This window comes from Scyliorhinus torazame, chromosome 3 (assembly GCF_047496885.1).
Source record: "Scyliorhinus torazame isolate Kashiwa2021f chromosome 3, sScyTor2.1, whole genome shotgun sequence".
NCBI classification, from domain to species: domain Eukaryota; kingdom Metazoa; phylum Chordata; class Chondrichthyes; order Carcharhiniformes; family Scyliorhinidae; genus Scyliorhinus; species Scyliorhinus torazame.
The window spans coordinates 166,039,981-166,056,299 of record NC_092709.1 but is presented as its reverse complement, the minus strand read 5'-3'; positions in this window follow the sequence as shown (position 1 = coordinate 166,056,299).

Below are 16,319 nucleotides of genomic sequence, written 5' to 3'. Positions count from 1 at the left end.
GTTCCAAGGTCATTTGAAGCTCTCTAATTCCTGCTAAGTGATCACACTTCATGCCTACATATCTCAATGGGTGCTAACTCATTCATTTTAAATAGATTTATGTCAGTGTTAACTAATTCCAATTATTTACATTGTTGAGCTATCAGGTAGAGCCAGATTTGTCCATTTTCCAACCTGCTCTCCTCATTTTCATCACTGACCAACATTTATCATTCACCATCACCATTAATAAGACACTTAGTCTGGTCATTTATCTCATTGCTATTTGTGAGATTTTGCGTGCCAATTGGCTGCTGCACTTACCTACTTACAACTGTAAAAATATATTTTTTAAATTATTTCATTAACTATGAAGTGCTTTAGGATTTGCTGAGGGTGCAAAAGTTGCTCGGTAGCTGCATTGTTTTTGCTTTTGTACTGCTTGTTTTGTTTTGCTTCCTTTCTTCCTCCTCCATCCAGTTTCACAATTCCCCAATGAGAAAAATGTTCCATATGATAGATTTCACCCAGTGTGTTCAGTCCAACGCCCACGCCCGACTCGGGACGCAATGTGGCCAGTAAATCTCGCGAGATTTGGATCCTACCCACAATGGGCGAGGCATACATTTGCATACGTAAATGTACAGTTAGGCACACTTGAATATGCATTCACCGGATCTAACCAGCGCCGAGATCAAATCCCCTCTCCGTGGAGACCACAGCCGGGCGCCCTTTAGAACTGGTCTCCACACGTGAGGTCCAGGCAGAAAGGCAATTGGGAAGGTCTCCGAGGCGATCAGAGGCCCCCGGGCTGTTGGCCTCTGGGCAGTGTTGTACCCTGGCACTGCTGATGCCACCTGGATACCTTGGAACTACCTGGGTGTCAACCTGGCACTGCTGGGGTGTCCAGGTAGCACTGCCAGGCTGGTAGCTTGGTGCCATGATGGCATTTTGCCTGTGCCGAGGATGGTGCCCTGCTCTTATGAGGTTGGGGGCTCAAGCACTCCCCAACAGCTAAGTTGGGGGTTCCGGGAATCGCATTGGGGGATCGAGATATAAATGACGCCCCGATCTCTTCATGCACTGGCGTGAGGAGCTCCTTCTGCAGGGAATGAAGGTGAATGCAGCCTTGATGGGGCCTTCCCCGCTAAGGCTTTAAACAATAACAGAGACCTGTTTGATAACGGGGACAATAATCGCATTACAAGAGCTGGGAAACACCCTGCTAAACCCACCCACAATGCGATTTTATTTCACGTCAAATCAGGTCATCCGTTTAGATGGAATGCAATATTTTCAAAATCTGCATTACTGCAGAATATAGAACACGGGGCTGGATTCTCCGCAGCCCGCGCCAAAATCGCCTTTAACACGGGGGCGGAGAATCCAATTTCACGCCGAAATCGGGCCCGGCACCGGTCCGGCAATTCTCCGGGACCCGAGAATTGCCGTGTTCACGGAGTACTCCGCGTGGCTGGGGGCCATTGCCAGAGACCAGTCCAGCGATCCTTCACTCCCGACCAGCCGAGTTCCCGACAGCGTGGTTCTAACCACTAATTGCCGTTCAGGAAGCTCGCGTGGCAGCTGCGGACTCAGTCCGTGCCCCCCCTGGTGCGGGGCGGGGGTATCGGACACCGGGGGTATCAGACACCGGGGGACAGATTGGGGTTGTCGGATCTTCGGGTGCGTGGCCGATCGTTCATCTTCATCTGCCTCCGCGGTCCAAGTCAGCCATGGTGGTCAGCGCGGCCACTGTGCGCGTGCGCGGACTCAAAACCGAAGTGCCGTGGCCCGTATCCGCAGCTAAAGCTGCGTGAATCATTCTGGGTCCCTGCTAGCCCCCTGCAGGCGAGTGAATAGGCTTATCTTTTTTATAGGAAACTCCGGAGTGAAATGCCAGCGGTTTTACACCGACGTGGGTGGGGACATAGTCCAATTGGGAGAATCCAGCCCAATTTGGTTTTCAATCAGCGTGATTTAATGGAAAGGTTTCCAAGTGTAATTTTAGGTGGGTTTGGCTGGGAGTTTCTCCCCGGTTATAACCACACTTAGTCATTTCTTTGGGCCCTGGGGAGTTTCTCACCAGGCTAGCCCACACTTAGAATCTTTTTCATCACAAGGAAGCTGAAGTCGGTGGCCAGATCGGCTCCTCAGAGATCGGGTCACCATTTTGAAAGGGTACCCTGATCTCTAAGTAAGCTCAAGGGTCCCCCACACCCCCACCCACTGGCAATGTCACCCCCCACACACATGGGCATTACCCCACTGATGCGCAATCAATTACTCTCGAGACCAGGTGAGTCATAACTAATAGGCTTTAATCTGCTAGAACTGTTCCCCAGCAGCTTCGATACAGAAAGTGAAGGCTGCTGGGACGGCATCGGTTCTTATACTCCGCCTCTCAGGGCGGAGCTATGTACATCAGCCAATGGTAGACTCCTGGGTCTAGCCAATGGTCATCCACCTCTCAGGTACCGCAATACCTTATATTACCACATTCACTCCCTGTTAAAAAGAAACCCGGCAGGGTGATGGCCAGCGTTAATGACGCCTTTCGCATGGTAGGACCAGGTATGGAGGTGCCGTGATGTCGAGGATAATAGCAAAGTGTTCATGGTGCAGCAATCAGTCGATCGGGTGGCCTGGTCGTCCTTCTGGAGCGTCTGGGCTTCGGCGGTGATCCTGATCGGGGTCCTGGCGGTTGCGACTCCGGGAACGTGGTGTCGTTCTCCCAGGCAGCTTCATCACCCCTAGGCGGCGCTGTTGGGGTGACAAGTGGGCAGGGGGGAGGGGCGCCTGTAGGGGGCGTCGGTGCTTGTTCGGGCCTAGGTAGGGGCGGCAGGAGTACTGACCCTCCGGTCAGGTGCTGCGGGGAGGGTGGGGGCAATGGTGCGGGTGCGTGTGCGGCTCTGGCGGGCGCCAGGTCCCGAAGGGAGACCGTCTCTTGGTGACCGTCAGGGAACGCTACATAGGCGTACTGGGGGTTGGCATGCAGCAGGTGGACCCTCTCGACCAATGGGTCCGACTTGTGCACATGTCTCCGAAGCAGGATGGGTCTGGGTGTCGCTAGCCAGGTTGGGAGCGAGGTCCAGGAGGAGGACTTCCTGGGGAAAACAAGGAGACGTTCGTGAGGTGTCTGATTTGTGGTAGTACAGAGCAGCGACCGGATGGAGTGAAGGGCCACCGGGAGGACTTCCTGCCAGCGGGAGACTGGGAGATTCCTAGATCGTAGGGCCAGCAGGACGGTCTTCCAGACCGTGCCGTTCTCCCTCTCAACCTGCCCGTTTCCCCGGGGGTTGTAACTGGTCGTCCTGCTGGAGGCGATGCCTTTGCTGAGCAGGAATTAACGCAGTTCGTCACTCATAAAGGAGGACCCCCTATCACTGTGAATGTATGCGGGGAAACCGAACAGTGTAAAGATACCCTGGAGGGCCTTGATGACGGTGGTTGTGGTCATGTCTGGGCAGGGGATGGCGAATGGGAACCGGGAGTACTTGGCAATCACGTTCAGGAAGTACGTGTTGCAGTCGGTGGAGGGGAGGGGGCCTTTGAAATCCATGCTGAGGCGTTCAAAGGGATGGGAAGCCTTTATCAGGTGCGCCCTCTCTGGGCGGTAGAAGTGCGGTTTGCACTCCGCGCAGATTTGGCAGTCCCTGGTGACTGTCCTGACCTCCTCGATGGAGTAGGGCAGGTTGCGGGTCTTGATAAAATGAAAGAAACGAGTGACCCCCGGGTGACAGAGGTCCTCGTAGAGGGATCGGAGGCGGTCCACTTGTGCGGTGGCACAATTGCCACGGGACAGGGCATCAGGAGGCTCGTTTAGCTTCCCGGGACGATACAAGATCTCGTAATTGTAGGTGAAGAGTTCTATCCTCCACCGCAAGATCTTGTCATTCTTAATCTTGCCCCGCTGTGCATTATCGAACATGAAAGCAATCGACCGTTGGTCCGTGAGGAGAGTGAATCTCCTGCCGGCCAGGTAATGCCTCCAGTGTCGCACAGCTTCTACTATGGCCTGGGCCTCCTTTTCGACCGAGGAGTGGCGGATTTCGGAAGCATGGAGAGTACGGGAGAAGAAAGCCACAGGCCTGCCCGCTTGGTTGAGGGTGGCCGCCAGAGCTACGTCGGACGCGTCGCTCTCAACCTGGAAGGGGAGGGACTCGTCGAGGGCACGCATCGTGGCTTTTGCGATGTCCGCTTTGATGCGGCAGAAGGCCTGGCGGGCCTCCGTCGACAGGGGGAAGGTTGTGGACTGGATCAGGGGTTGAGCCTAGTCTGCATAATTGGGGACCCGCTGTGCATAATAGTTGAAAAAGCCGAGGCAGCGCTTTAGGGCCTTGGGGCAGTGAGGGAGGGGGAACTCCATGAGGGGGTGCATACGTTCAGGGTCGGGGCCTATGACTCCACTTCACACTACGTAGAATAGAATGGCTAGCCGGTCGGTGCTAAACACGCATTTATCCTTATTGTAAGTCAGATTAAGGATATTTGCGGTCTGGAGAAATTTTCGGAGGTTGGTGTCGTGGTCCTGCTGGTCATGGCCGCAGATGGTGACGTTATCAAGATACGGGAATGTTGCGCGTAAGCCGTACCGGTCAACCATTCGGTCCATCTCACGCTGGAAGACCGAGACCCCATTCGTGACCCCGAAGGGAACCCTTAAAACGTGATAGAGCCGCCCATCTGCTTCGAAGGCAGAGTACTGGCGGTCACCATTACAGAGGGGTAGCTGGTGGTAGGCAGACTTGAGATCCACCGTGGAGAAAACCTTGTATTGCGTAATCCTGTTTACCAGGTCAGCTATACGGGGGAGAGGGTACGCGTCCAGCTGCGTAAACCGGGTGATGCTCTGGCTGTAGTCAATGACCATCCTATGTTTCTCCCCGGTCTTTACCACCACTACTTGAGCTCTCCAGGGGCTGTTGCTCGCTTCGATGATCCCTTCCCTCAGCAGCCTTTGGACCTCCGACCTGATAAAGGTCCGGTCCTGGGCACTGTACCGTCTGCTCCTGGTGGCGACAGGTTTGCAATCTGGGGTGAGGTTCGCAAACAGGGAAGGCGGGTCGACCTTAAGGGTCGCGAGGCCGCAGACAGTAAGGGGCGGGTATAGGGCCGCCAAATTTCAAAGTCAGGCTTTGCAAATGGCACTAGAAATCCAGCCCAAGGAGGGTGGCTGCGCAGAGGTGCGGCAGAACGTACAGGCGGAAATTGCGGAACTCCCTGCCTTGGACAGTTGGAGTTAGGCAGAACCCCTTTATCTCCACCGCGTGTGACCCGGAGGCCAGGGAGATCCTTTGGTTTATGGGATGGGTAACAAGAGAACAGCGCCTTACCGTGTCGGGGTGAACAAAGCTTTCCGTGCTCCCAGAGTCGATCAAGCACGACATCACATGGCCGTTGATGGAGATCGTCGTTGTAGCTTTCGTTAGCGTCCGGGGCCGACTCTGGTCAAGAGTCACCGAGGCCAGCTGCAGTAAAGGAGAGTTCTGGTCGGGCAGCGTGTAGTTGGCTGTGCTGGGGGCCTGAGGCCCCATCCAAGATGGCGTCAGCCATGGGTCGCACATGGAGTCCGGGGATGCAGACGATGGCGGCGGCAAGGGACAAAATGGTGTCCACCAGCGTGGTGGCTGGGGGTCAAAATGGCCACGCCCGTGGGTCGCACGCGGCCTGAGGATGGGGGGTGGCGGTGGGCGCTGGACAGCCGGGGCCTGAAAAAAAAGCTGCCGATAGTCGCTGGAGACCGCAGCCACGGCGCGGGCCTGGCAGACCCGACATAGTGGCCCTTCTTGCCGCACCCTTTGCAGGTAGCGGTGCGGGCCGGGCAGCGCGGGCGGGGATGATTCGCCTGGCCGCAGAAAAAACAGCGTTGTCCGGCGACGGTAGCGGGCCGTCTCGCCGCGCAGGCTTGCGGGGTTCAGTATTGCGGGGTTAGAGGGAAGGTCTGGGGGGCTGCCACAACAGGGTGCCGTGCAGACCAGGGGGGCGCCGCGCGTCCGGGAGGAAAAGCCAGCGTGTTATACGCATCGTCCATGGAACCCGCCAGGGCCCGTGCCTCAGTAAGTCCCAGTGTGTCCATTTCTAGGAGCCTTCGGCGGATATCGGGGGAAGTCATACCTGCCACAAAAGCATCCCTGATCAAAGGTTCCGTGTGCTCGTTCCCCGAAACTGGCGGGCAGCCACAGTTTCGGCCCAGCACCAGCAGTGCCCGATAGAAGTCTTCCAGCGTTTCTTCAGGGCTTTGCCTCCTAGTTGCCAGCAGGTGACGAGCGTAGACCTGGTTCACAGGACGGATATACTGTCCTTCTAGCAGATCGATAGCTGCCGCATAATTCTCCGCCTTCTCGATCAGAGCGTAGATCCCAGGGCTGTCCCATGAGCGTAGAAGGTGCATCTTTTGTCTTTCCGTGGCGGTGTCGGCGGCCGTGTCGAGGTAGCTCTTAAAACACACCAGCCAATGTTTGAAGATAGCAGCAGAGTTGTCCGTGTGGGGGCTGAGCTGAAGGCTCTCCGGTTTGATACGGAGATCCATCCTTTCAACTGAAGTTGTAGCAGATTAAATTGATGCGCAATCAATTACTCTCGAGACAAGGTGAGTCATAACTAATAGGCTTTAATCTGCTAGAACTGTCCCCCAGCAGCTTCGATACAGAAAGTGAAGGCTGATGGGATGGCATTGGTTCTTATACTCCGCCTCTCAGGGCGGAGCTATGTACATCAGCCAATGGTAGACTCCTGGGTCTAGCCAATGGTCATCCACCCCTCAGGTACCGCAATACCTGGTATTACCACACCCACAATCCTCTCTTTCTTACCTCCCCCAAGTGAGGACACCCTACTACAGGGTTGCTGAGGGACCCCCACTCTTCCACCCCCCCCAACCTTCAGGAGGCCCCTTCAGACCCACCTTTCACGCACCCTTCTTTCATAGGCATGGCCCCCCTTCAGGCATTAGCGCTTGGCCCACTGGCACCCTGTCAGTGCTCCTGCCAGCCTGGCAGTGTCTCCTGGGTACCTTGGTAGTGCCAGGAGGAGGGCCCGGGTGCCACCCTGCCCTGTCCCTGATCACCCAGAGCCCACTAATGGCCTAGGAGACCCCCCCTGTGCTCTTCCGCCTGGTCCACGTGCACCAGTACAAATCGGTGTCCGGCTGGGGTCTCCTTGGGGTGGCCGATAGATGTTGGGAGCTAGTTTGATCCAACGTCCGCATGGTTAAGTGGATTCTGAAGCCTACTTAACCATGCTGTACTGGGTCCTGCCCATTGTGGGCTCGACCCAGATCGCAACATCTCTCGAGATCTTGTTAGATCTGCAAGGCGTTGCGGCCATCGGGGACCCCGGGCGAGGCCCCTCACGGCATTTACTGGCCATTTACTATACCCATTGATTAGTAGTGATTTATGAAAATATACAATTTGTTATTTGTTATTCGAGAGTACATTCCAATGGATACCTTAATTTCTATAAACCATTACTAATATCTCCCCATGTACTCTCTATGGAAGTGTTCAAACTCTTGAATGTAAATAGTGAACTTAGAACTATATGGACTCCAATCTCAGGAATAGTTAAGTATTTCTAGTTTGACTTGCATTTATTTGAGGTTCAGCATTTTACAACAAAAATGTATTTAAATGTGGTTTTCCTAATGTGTATTTGCGGTGGCTTGTCTTTTAGTATTGAAAGTCAGTAAATATTCTTTTATTTAGAATTCTGGCAGTGACAGTCATTTCTAAAACTCTATTGTCAATAATATATGGAATATGTTAGTTGTCTTTCAGCTAATATAAGCTTGCACTGGAAGCTTTACTTCAGATTTCCAGCATCTGCAGTATTTTGCTTTTATTTATTCTTTATTTTTCTTCTTGGCTTTCTTCTTTTATGAGAAAATAAACTGTGTATATAATTGAATTGATTAGCTGGGTTTTACATGGGAGAAAAAAACAATGTTATCCTATATGCGGTCTGTTTACATGCACATGAATGTGTGTGTTTAAAATGACCAAATTTCCATTTAAGTTGTATTGGTTTCATTTGAGAAAGGTTGACAATGACAAATGACTAGTGCTTCCTTTAAATGGAACTTTGTTTTGTTTAATACTGCAGTATTATTTTCATTGGGCTGATCGTAACTGTTTTTTGAAAATTATATAATAAATGACTCATCTCCCTTGCTAGAAATGCACTAACTGAATACCGTAGATGCATGAGCTCACTGGACCAAAGGGCTTCTCTTGCTTGCATCTGTTACCGTGCTATCTAATCCTGTTCACCCATTTCCAATGCAATCATACCCTGGCAATTGCTGATACTAATTAACGCCACACAAACTGTAGAGGAATGATATTATCCATCAATGATTTGGGATTCAATTCCCTCACACTTGTAAAGTGTTAATGCTGTGATTTCCATTACCATTCATCATGCTCACAGAGCAGAGGTTCTGGGTAAATTTGCCACCCTTTCCCTTGCCTTTCTGATGTTTGCAGTCACCTTTTACCATTGTATTAGAGCACTATTGGATACATTTTCCGAGTTTATTTTTCCTCAGCAAGAAATTTAAGCAGAAGGAAAATCTTGTTGGTATCTTTACAGTCAGAAGAACCTCCCATTTCAACTTTATGTAGCTCATTCACTCAGCTTATCTGCAACGATTAAACCAAAATGGAACATTACAATGGTGCTGTCCGTTGCATCAGTTAAATTTGTGTAACATTGAAATTGTAGGCAGTGATTAATTCCTTCAGTGCTGTTTCTTTTATTGTTTACTGTTGAAATGATTATCATCAATCTGATATTCAGCTTCAACAAAGTGCTGCTGATGTTATATTTTAGGTCAGGTGTGTAAGAACTTCTTTAGGTGATAAATTCTGTGGCTAGTATTATCTCCGGACAGAGTGGAATATTTATTGTAAAATAAAGCACTTTGTTGGAAGAGCCCAGCTTTTTTTTTCTTGACAATAAAAGTATTGAGGCAGATTTTAATGCCGTTCCACCAAGTGGAAGCAGAATCGAGGAATATAATTGGTTGAACCAATTAATTGGCTGAGGGATTTTAGCTATCAGGTTAGGTTGGAGAAGCTGGGGTTCTACCTGGAGCAAGGGAAATAGAAGGGAGATTTGATGGAGGAGTACAAGATTATGACAGATTTAGATAAGGTAAACCAGCAATAACTGCTCCCATTAGCTGATGGTATTGGGGGTATACAGATTTACGGTTGAGGGCAAGAAATTAAGGGGAAATGTGCAGAAGAACATTTTATGCAGTGAGAGGGAATGACCTGGATCTGGTTGCCTTTGAAGAACATCAGAAGCAGATATGATCAATTATTGCAAAAGGAATTTGGATAGGCAATTGAGGAATATAAACTTACACGGCTGCGGGGATAGAGTGGGTAAATGGGACTGACCAGAGTGCTTTATACAGAGTCAGCATGGTCAAATTGCCTCATTTTATGACACCTCCTACCTGGAGTAATTTCTCTTCATTGACTTTAAAGTTACAGTACGAAGTCTTACAACACCAGGTTAAAGTCCAACAGGTTTGTTTCGATGTCACTAGCTTTCGGAGCGCTGCTCCTTCCTCAGGTGAATGAAGAGGTATGCTCCAGAAACACATATATAGACAAATTCAAAGATGCCAGACAATGCTTGGAATGCGACCATTAGCAGGTGATTAAATCTTTACAGATCCAGAGATGGGGTAACCCCAGGTTAAAGAGGTGTGAATTGTATCAAGCCAGGACAGTTGGTAGGATTTTGCAGGCCAGAAGGTGGGGGATGAATGTAATGCGACATGAATCCCAGGTCCCGGTTGAGGCCGCACTCATGTGTGCGGAACGTAGCTATATGTTTCTGCTCGGCAATTCTGCGTTGTCGCGAGTCCTGAAGGCCGCCTTGGAGAATGCTTACCCGGAGATCAGAGGCTGAATGCCCTTGACTGCTGAAGTGTTCCCCGACTGGAAGGGAACATTCCTGCCTGGTGATTGTTGCGCGATGTCCGTTCATTCGTTGTCGCAGCGTCTGCATGGTCTCGCCAATGTACCACGCTTCGGGACATCCTTTCCTGCAGCGTATGAGGTAGACAATGTTGGCCGAGTCGCACGAGTATGTACCGCGTACCTGGTGGGTGGTGTTCTCACGTGTAATAGTGGTACCCATGTCGATGATCTGGCATGTCTTGCAGAGATTGCCATGGCAGGGTTGTGTGGTGTCGTGGTCACTGTTCTGAAGACTGGGTAGTTTGCTGCAAACAATGGTTCGTTTGAGGTTGCGCGGTTGTTTGAAGGCAAGTAGTGGGCGTGTGGGGATGATCTTGGCAAGATGTTCATCGTCATCAATGACGTGTTGAAGGCTGTGAAGAAGATGACGTAGTTTCTCCGCTCCACATCATGACTTTAAAGTTGGCCAAGGCTCCAACTACAGGCAAGTGCCAAGTTGAAAGCCTGATGATGTTATCAGTGCTTCAATGTTATTTTTATTGGATTTGTGAAGGCTGCCCTGGTGAGAAAGTGTTTGGGAAACAGCAGAGTGTACACATGATGAAACCAAGGAAAGGTAGTTCCCATCAGCTTCGGCAGGAGCTAAAGTAAATAATTGATGCACACTTTCTGGGTGCATCACGTGCCTTTCCTGTTTGGAGTTAAAACCACCGTCTTCACCTCTGCATTAGCATGGTCGCATGGTCTTCCTCTATTATTGCAGCGCAGTGAGCATTATTCATTTCTGATCAACAGTGACAATTAGTGGGCTACTCAATAAGAGGGAACACTGTACCCAAGATTGATCCTGTCATTATGCAATCACCTTGTGCACTTGCAATAAGAGTTGGAAGACAGTCAATTATGAGCAGGTCCCTTTGCAAATTTCCCACCAGCTAACCCAACAATGTTGAGGAAAATTGTAACCTGTAGCTTTCTTTCAGGTCCCCGACTTAAGTCGCTGTAACCCCACACATGTGCGGCACGACGACCTGGAAGTGCGGACCCACGGGCATGCACGCTGGAAGCGTGCGGCATTCAAACTCCCAGCCGGCTTTTATTTGACAGTTTGAACTCCTGCGCTGTGCTGGACCTGCTGAACTAGAAATCCAGGGATATCACTAACTTTTCCCCAATGTTAGGTATGTTTTTACATCTTTTTATTAGCAGCTTTATTTCATGGTCCAGGATCATCACGCAGAGGCTGGAGACATCGGGAGTCATTTTTTGGGGAGGTTAATGTTTTATATTATTAGTGTTTAGCGTTTATAAATATGTCTAAAATGCAAATAAAGGAAAAAGAAGATATATATTTTTTTAAGCTTTGATTTGTCATGAGGATGTTATTCAATTCAAGGAACTATAATGGATGGAATACAGTGATCACTCGCTAACAAGTCTGATTTTCCATCTAAGATACTTGGTGTTACTGGTCACGGGTTCTGTGGGTCCTTGCGTAGCCTGATCCTAGAGCAATATCTTCAATCATTCACTTTTACAAGAGTTTCCAAAAGGTGGGATTGGTCCTTTGATGCTAGGTCACGAGTATTCCTTTCTCAGGCTCCTGTTCCGGGCTTCCACTTGCCGCCTGGTGTTCTCAAAAAATTGTGTCCCTTCAATCAGGAGGACCCTCCAAGTGGGTTGCTTCTTTTTTCTTAGCAAACATTTTATTAAGGCATTTATGGTTTTAGAACAAAAGATACAAATACAAATGTAAACATAATTCAGTGCATAACACTCCCCCCAACCAAGAACCATATCCCACCAGCTTGGTCTATACACACACTCCCCAGGTCCCTCCATCTCTTCCCGCAAGTAGGCCCCTTCTGAGCAAAGGTCTCCCAGGCATTGATGTCTATGATCCATTTCTTGAGGTAAGCCTTCAAGGTGTCTCTGAAGAGCTTCCTTTGTCCTCATGTTCAGGGTCATTCTTTGAGCTGGGTGAAGAAGATTTGCTTTGGCAGTCGGGACTCTGACATCCTAAGCATATGGATGCCCAGCGGAGTTGGTTTCGAATGATCAAGGCCTCGATACTGGTGCTATTGACTTCTTCAAGGACACTAATGTTAGCACACATGTCCTCCCAGCTGATTCAGTGCTAAAGTACATTTGTATTTTGCAATGTATTTTAAGCTGTGTTTAAGAGTCTCCCTGATGTAATGTTTATCCTTACATGCCACAGTGATTACTTCAAATGCTTTAAGAAAGTTTCATGCAAAGGCAAGCCTCCTGTAGGCGAATGTGAATTATCTCTCTGACAGATATTGCGGAATCTTCATCTCCACTGGGGCATCACACTTAAAACTATGTTTCTTAAAGTCCTTGAAGTTCTTTCGAGGCATCGATGTATGTGCAGGGATCATGAAAGAAGAATCGGGGCGAAATTCTCCGGTATCGGCGTGATGTCCGCCGACCGGCGCCAAAAACGGCGCAAATCAGTCCGGCATCGCGCCGCCCCAAAGGTGCGGAATGCTCCGCATCTTGGGGGGCCGAGCCCTAACCTTGCAGGGCTAGGCCCGAGCCGGACTGATTTCCGCCCCGCCAGCTGGCGTAAAAGGCCTTTTGCCCCGCCAGCTGGCGCAGAAATGACATTGCCGGGCGGCGCATGCGCGGGAGCGTTAGCGGCCGCTCATGGCATCCCCGCGCATGCGCTGTGGAGGGAGTCTCTTCCGCCTCCGCCATGGTGGAGACCGTGGCGAAGGCGGAAGGAAAAGAGTGCCCCCACGTCACAGACCCGCCCGCGGATCGGTGGGCCCCGATCGCGGGCCAGGCCACCGTGGGGGCACCCCCCGGGGCCAGATCGCCCCACGCCCCCCCAGGACCCCGGAGCCCGCCCGCGCCGCCTTGTCCCGCCGGTAAGGTAGGTGGTTCAATCCACGCCGGTGGGACAGGCATTCTAGCAGCGGGACTTCGGCCCATCTGGGCCGGAGAATCGCGGGGGGGGGGGGGGGGCCACCAACCGGCCCGGCGCGATTCCCGTCCCCGCCGAATCTCCGGTGCCGGAGAATTCGGCAACCGGCAGGGGCGGGATTCACGCCAGCCCCCCGCGATTCTCCGACCGGCATAGTGGTTAACACAGTTGCTTCACAGCTCCAAAGTCCCAGGTTCAATTCCCGGCTTGGGTCACTGTCTGTGTGGAGTCTGCACGTTCTCCCCGTCTGTGCTTGGGTTTCCTCCGAGTGCTCCGGTTTCCTCCCACAGTCCAAAGATGTGCGGATTAGGTAGATTGGCTATGCTAAATTGCCCTCAGTGTCCAAAAAGGTTAATTGGGGTTACTGGGTTAAGGGGATGCGGTAGAGTTGGTGTGTGCTTGAGTGGGGTGCTCTTTCCAAGGGCCGGTGGAGACTCGATGGGCTGAATGGCCTCCTTCTGCATTGTAAATTCTATGACTGTGTGGTGTTTGAACATTCTTCCCGTGTCTGCATTGGTTTCCTGGAACCAAAGAATAGAACCATGGAATTCCTACAGTGCAGAAGGAGGCCATTTGGCCCATCGAGTCTGCACCGACCCTCTGAAAGGAGACCCTACCAGTGCCAATTTCCCCACTTTATCCCCGTTACCCCACCTAACCTTTGGATACTGAGGGGTAATTTACATGGCCAATCCACCTAATCTGCACATCTTTGGACTGTAGAAGGAAACCAGAGCACCCGGAGAAAACCCACGCAGATAGGGGAAGAATGTGTGAACTCCACACAGACTCTCCTCCAAGGTCAGAATTGAATCTGGGTCCCTGGCACTGTGAGGCAGCAGTGCTAACCGCTGGGTCACCGTGCTGTTTGTAGGCAATATTCTCATTTAACGTTTAGTTGCTATGCATGCTCACTTTGGGGTTTTTTTGCCCAGCCACACAAATACATTATTTATCCCAGAACAAGGCCTGAAGAGTACCTTTACCTTGCAACATCATCCTTCTTGTTATTTCATCATTCCTGCACTTCACCCTATCATCATTCCTCTTTTTCATTTCACACCGCCACCTTTCCATCGCTGTCTACCAACTTGGGGCAGCACAGTGGTGAGCACTGCTGCCTCACAGCGCCAGAGATCCGGGTTCAATTCTGGCCATGGGTGACTGCGTGAAGTTTGCACATTCTCTGCGTGGGTTTTCTCCAGGTACTCCATTTTCTCCCACAGTCCAAAGATGTACAGGTTAGGTGGATTGGCCATGCTGAATTGCCCCTTTGTGTCCAAAGTTAGGTGGGGTTACGGAGATCTGGGGCGTCATTCTCCGACCCCCCAGCGGGTCGGAGAATGGCCGTTGGCCGCCGTGAATCCCGCCCCCGCCGGTTGCCGAAGTCTCCGGTACCGGATATTCAGCGGGGGCGGGAATCGGGCCGCGCCGGCTGGCGGGCCCCCCCCCGCTCGATTCTCCGGCCCGGATGGTCCCGCCGAGAAATTGCCTGTCCCGCCGGCGTAAATTAAAGTACCTATTTACCGGCAGGACAAGGCGGCGTGGGCGGGCTCCGGGGTCCTGGGGGGGGCACGGGGCGATCTGACCCCGGGGGGTGCCCCCAGGGTGGCCTGGCCCGCGATCAGGGCCCACCGATCCGCGGGCGGGCCTGTGCCGCGGGGGCACTCTTTCCCTTCCGCCTCCGCCACGATCTCCATCATGGCGGAGGCGGAAGAGACTCTCCCCACTGCGCATGCGCGGGAAACTGTCCGCGGCCGCCCCGACATGTAATTTCCGCGCCAGCTGGCAGGGCAACAAAGGCCGTTTCCGCCAGCTGGCTGGGCGGATATCCCTCCGGCTTCGGCCTAGCCCCTCAATGTTGGAGCTCGGCCCCCAAAGATGCGGAGCATTCTGCACCTTTGGGGCGGCGCGATGCCCGTCTGATTGGCGCCGTTTTGGGCGCCAGTCGGCGGAGATCGCGCCGTTTGGGGAGAATTTCGCCCAGGATGTGGGCCTGGGTAGAGTGTTCTTTCAGAGTGTCGGTGCAAACCCGATGGGCCGAATGGCTTTCTTCTGCACTATAGGGATTCTATGATTCTATAAACACAAATCAAAAAAATATCAGATGTTACAAGGTCAGCGACAGCAAAAAGCCCTGTGGCGCTTTTAAAATCTTATGACCTTAATCTACATTAAAATCGACAAACACTTTTAAGTATGCCACATGTAAAATTATACAATAATATATTGCAGATTTAAATAGTTTCACAGATTTAAAACAAAGCCAAACCTATGTTCACTTATAAATAATCAGCTTTAATCATAAAAATAGAAATTACTTTAAAAGAATCAATAACCACAGTAATGCCTGTATAAAAGAAAGAACAAACAAACATTTTAAAACTTCGACATACCTTAAATACACTTGTTAAACATGTTGCCTGTTGTCTTCAATATAAATCTGCAGTTTAAATGTCGGCCTTCAATGGGCATTCCCTGCTGACCCCGTCATAAGGGGGTGGGGCTCCACTTCTGCACAGCGTTGGACCCTGCGCAGATAGCCGCGTTGGAGGCCTGAGGCTGCCGCACCAAGAGGAAGGTTCATCGCGATATCCCGAGCACATGTAAGTGCACCTTTTTCCATTTCAGAATTGGTGGCCCATGGCTTTCCACTGCTAGCCAAAGTTACAGGCCTATACCTTTCCTATCATAGCTCCAGCTGAGATCAACTAACTCAACACATATGGGATTGAATACGAGACCTTCCTGTTCAGACATATAAAATAAAGGCATTGAGCCACTGGGAAAAATAATCTATATGGCTTAAAAATTATTTTGCTATATGCCATTTCAAATTACATTGTGAACCTTAACTAGGATGTCAAATGCTTCCAAAACACTCTCAATGATGTCTATCTAATCTTCACTGCACCTATTTCTTATGTTCTTACACCTAATTAGAGACTAGTGACGCATCTTAGAAGCAGTGCATGTCTGGCAGCATCCCATGGCACTTTGTTACTCTGAGGTAATACATTTAGATAACTACTGTAATATTTTCCATGTCTCATTGATCTTATTGTATGGTTCCTGCATGCCAGTATAATCTTCTGTCCAATGTGTACAAATGCAATTTCCATTAGAAAAGAATTTGCTCGTAACAACATCAATATTAAGACAAATTTTTCACACAAGAAAGAAAAAGTTACATTTGTCAAAATGAAACTCATTCAAACCTTGCGGGCTGGATTCTCCGTTCCTGAGTCTAAATGCTGATGCCTACGGAGGATCCGTGGAGTTCCACGTCAGAAAAATTGGCGACACGCCCACACCGATTCCGCTACCGGTGAGGGGCTAGTGTTGCTCTTATTAGCCATAGTTTTATTAGCTCTAATTCTGTCACCTTTGCTCACGAGTCGCCAGGTATCTTTCTGATACCTCCATGTGGTTCAAGCTCAAGTAATGATTAA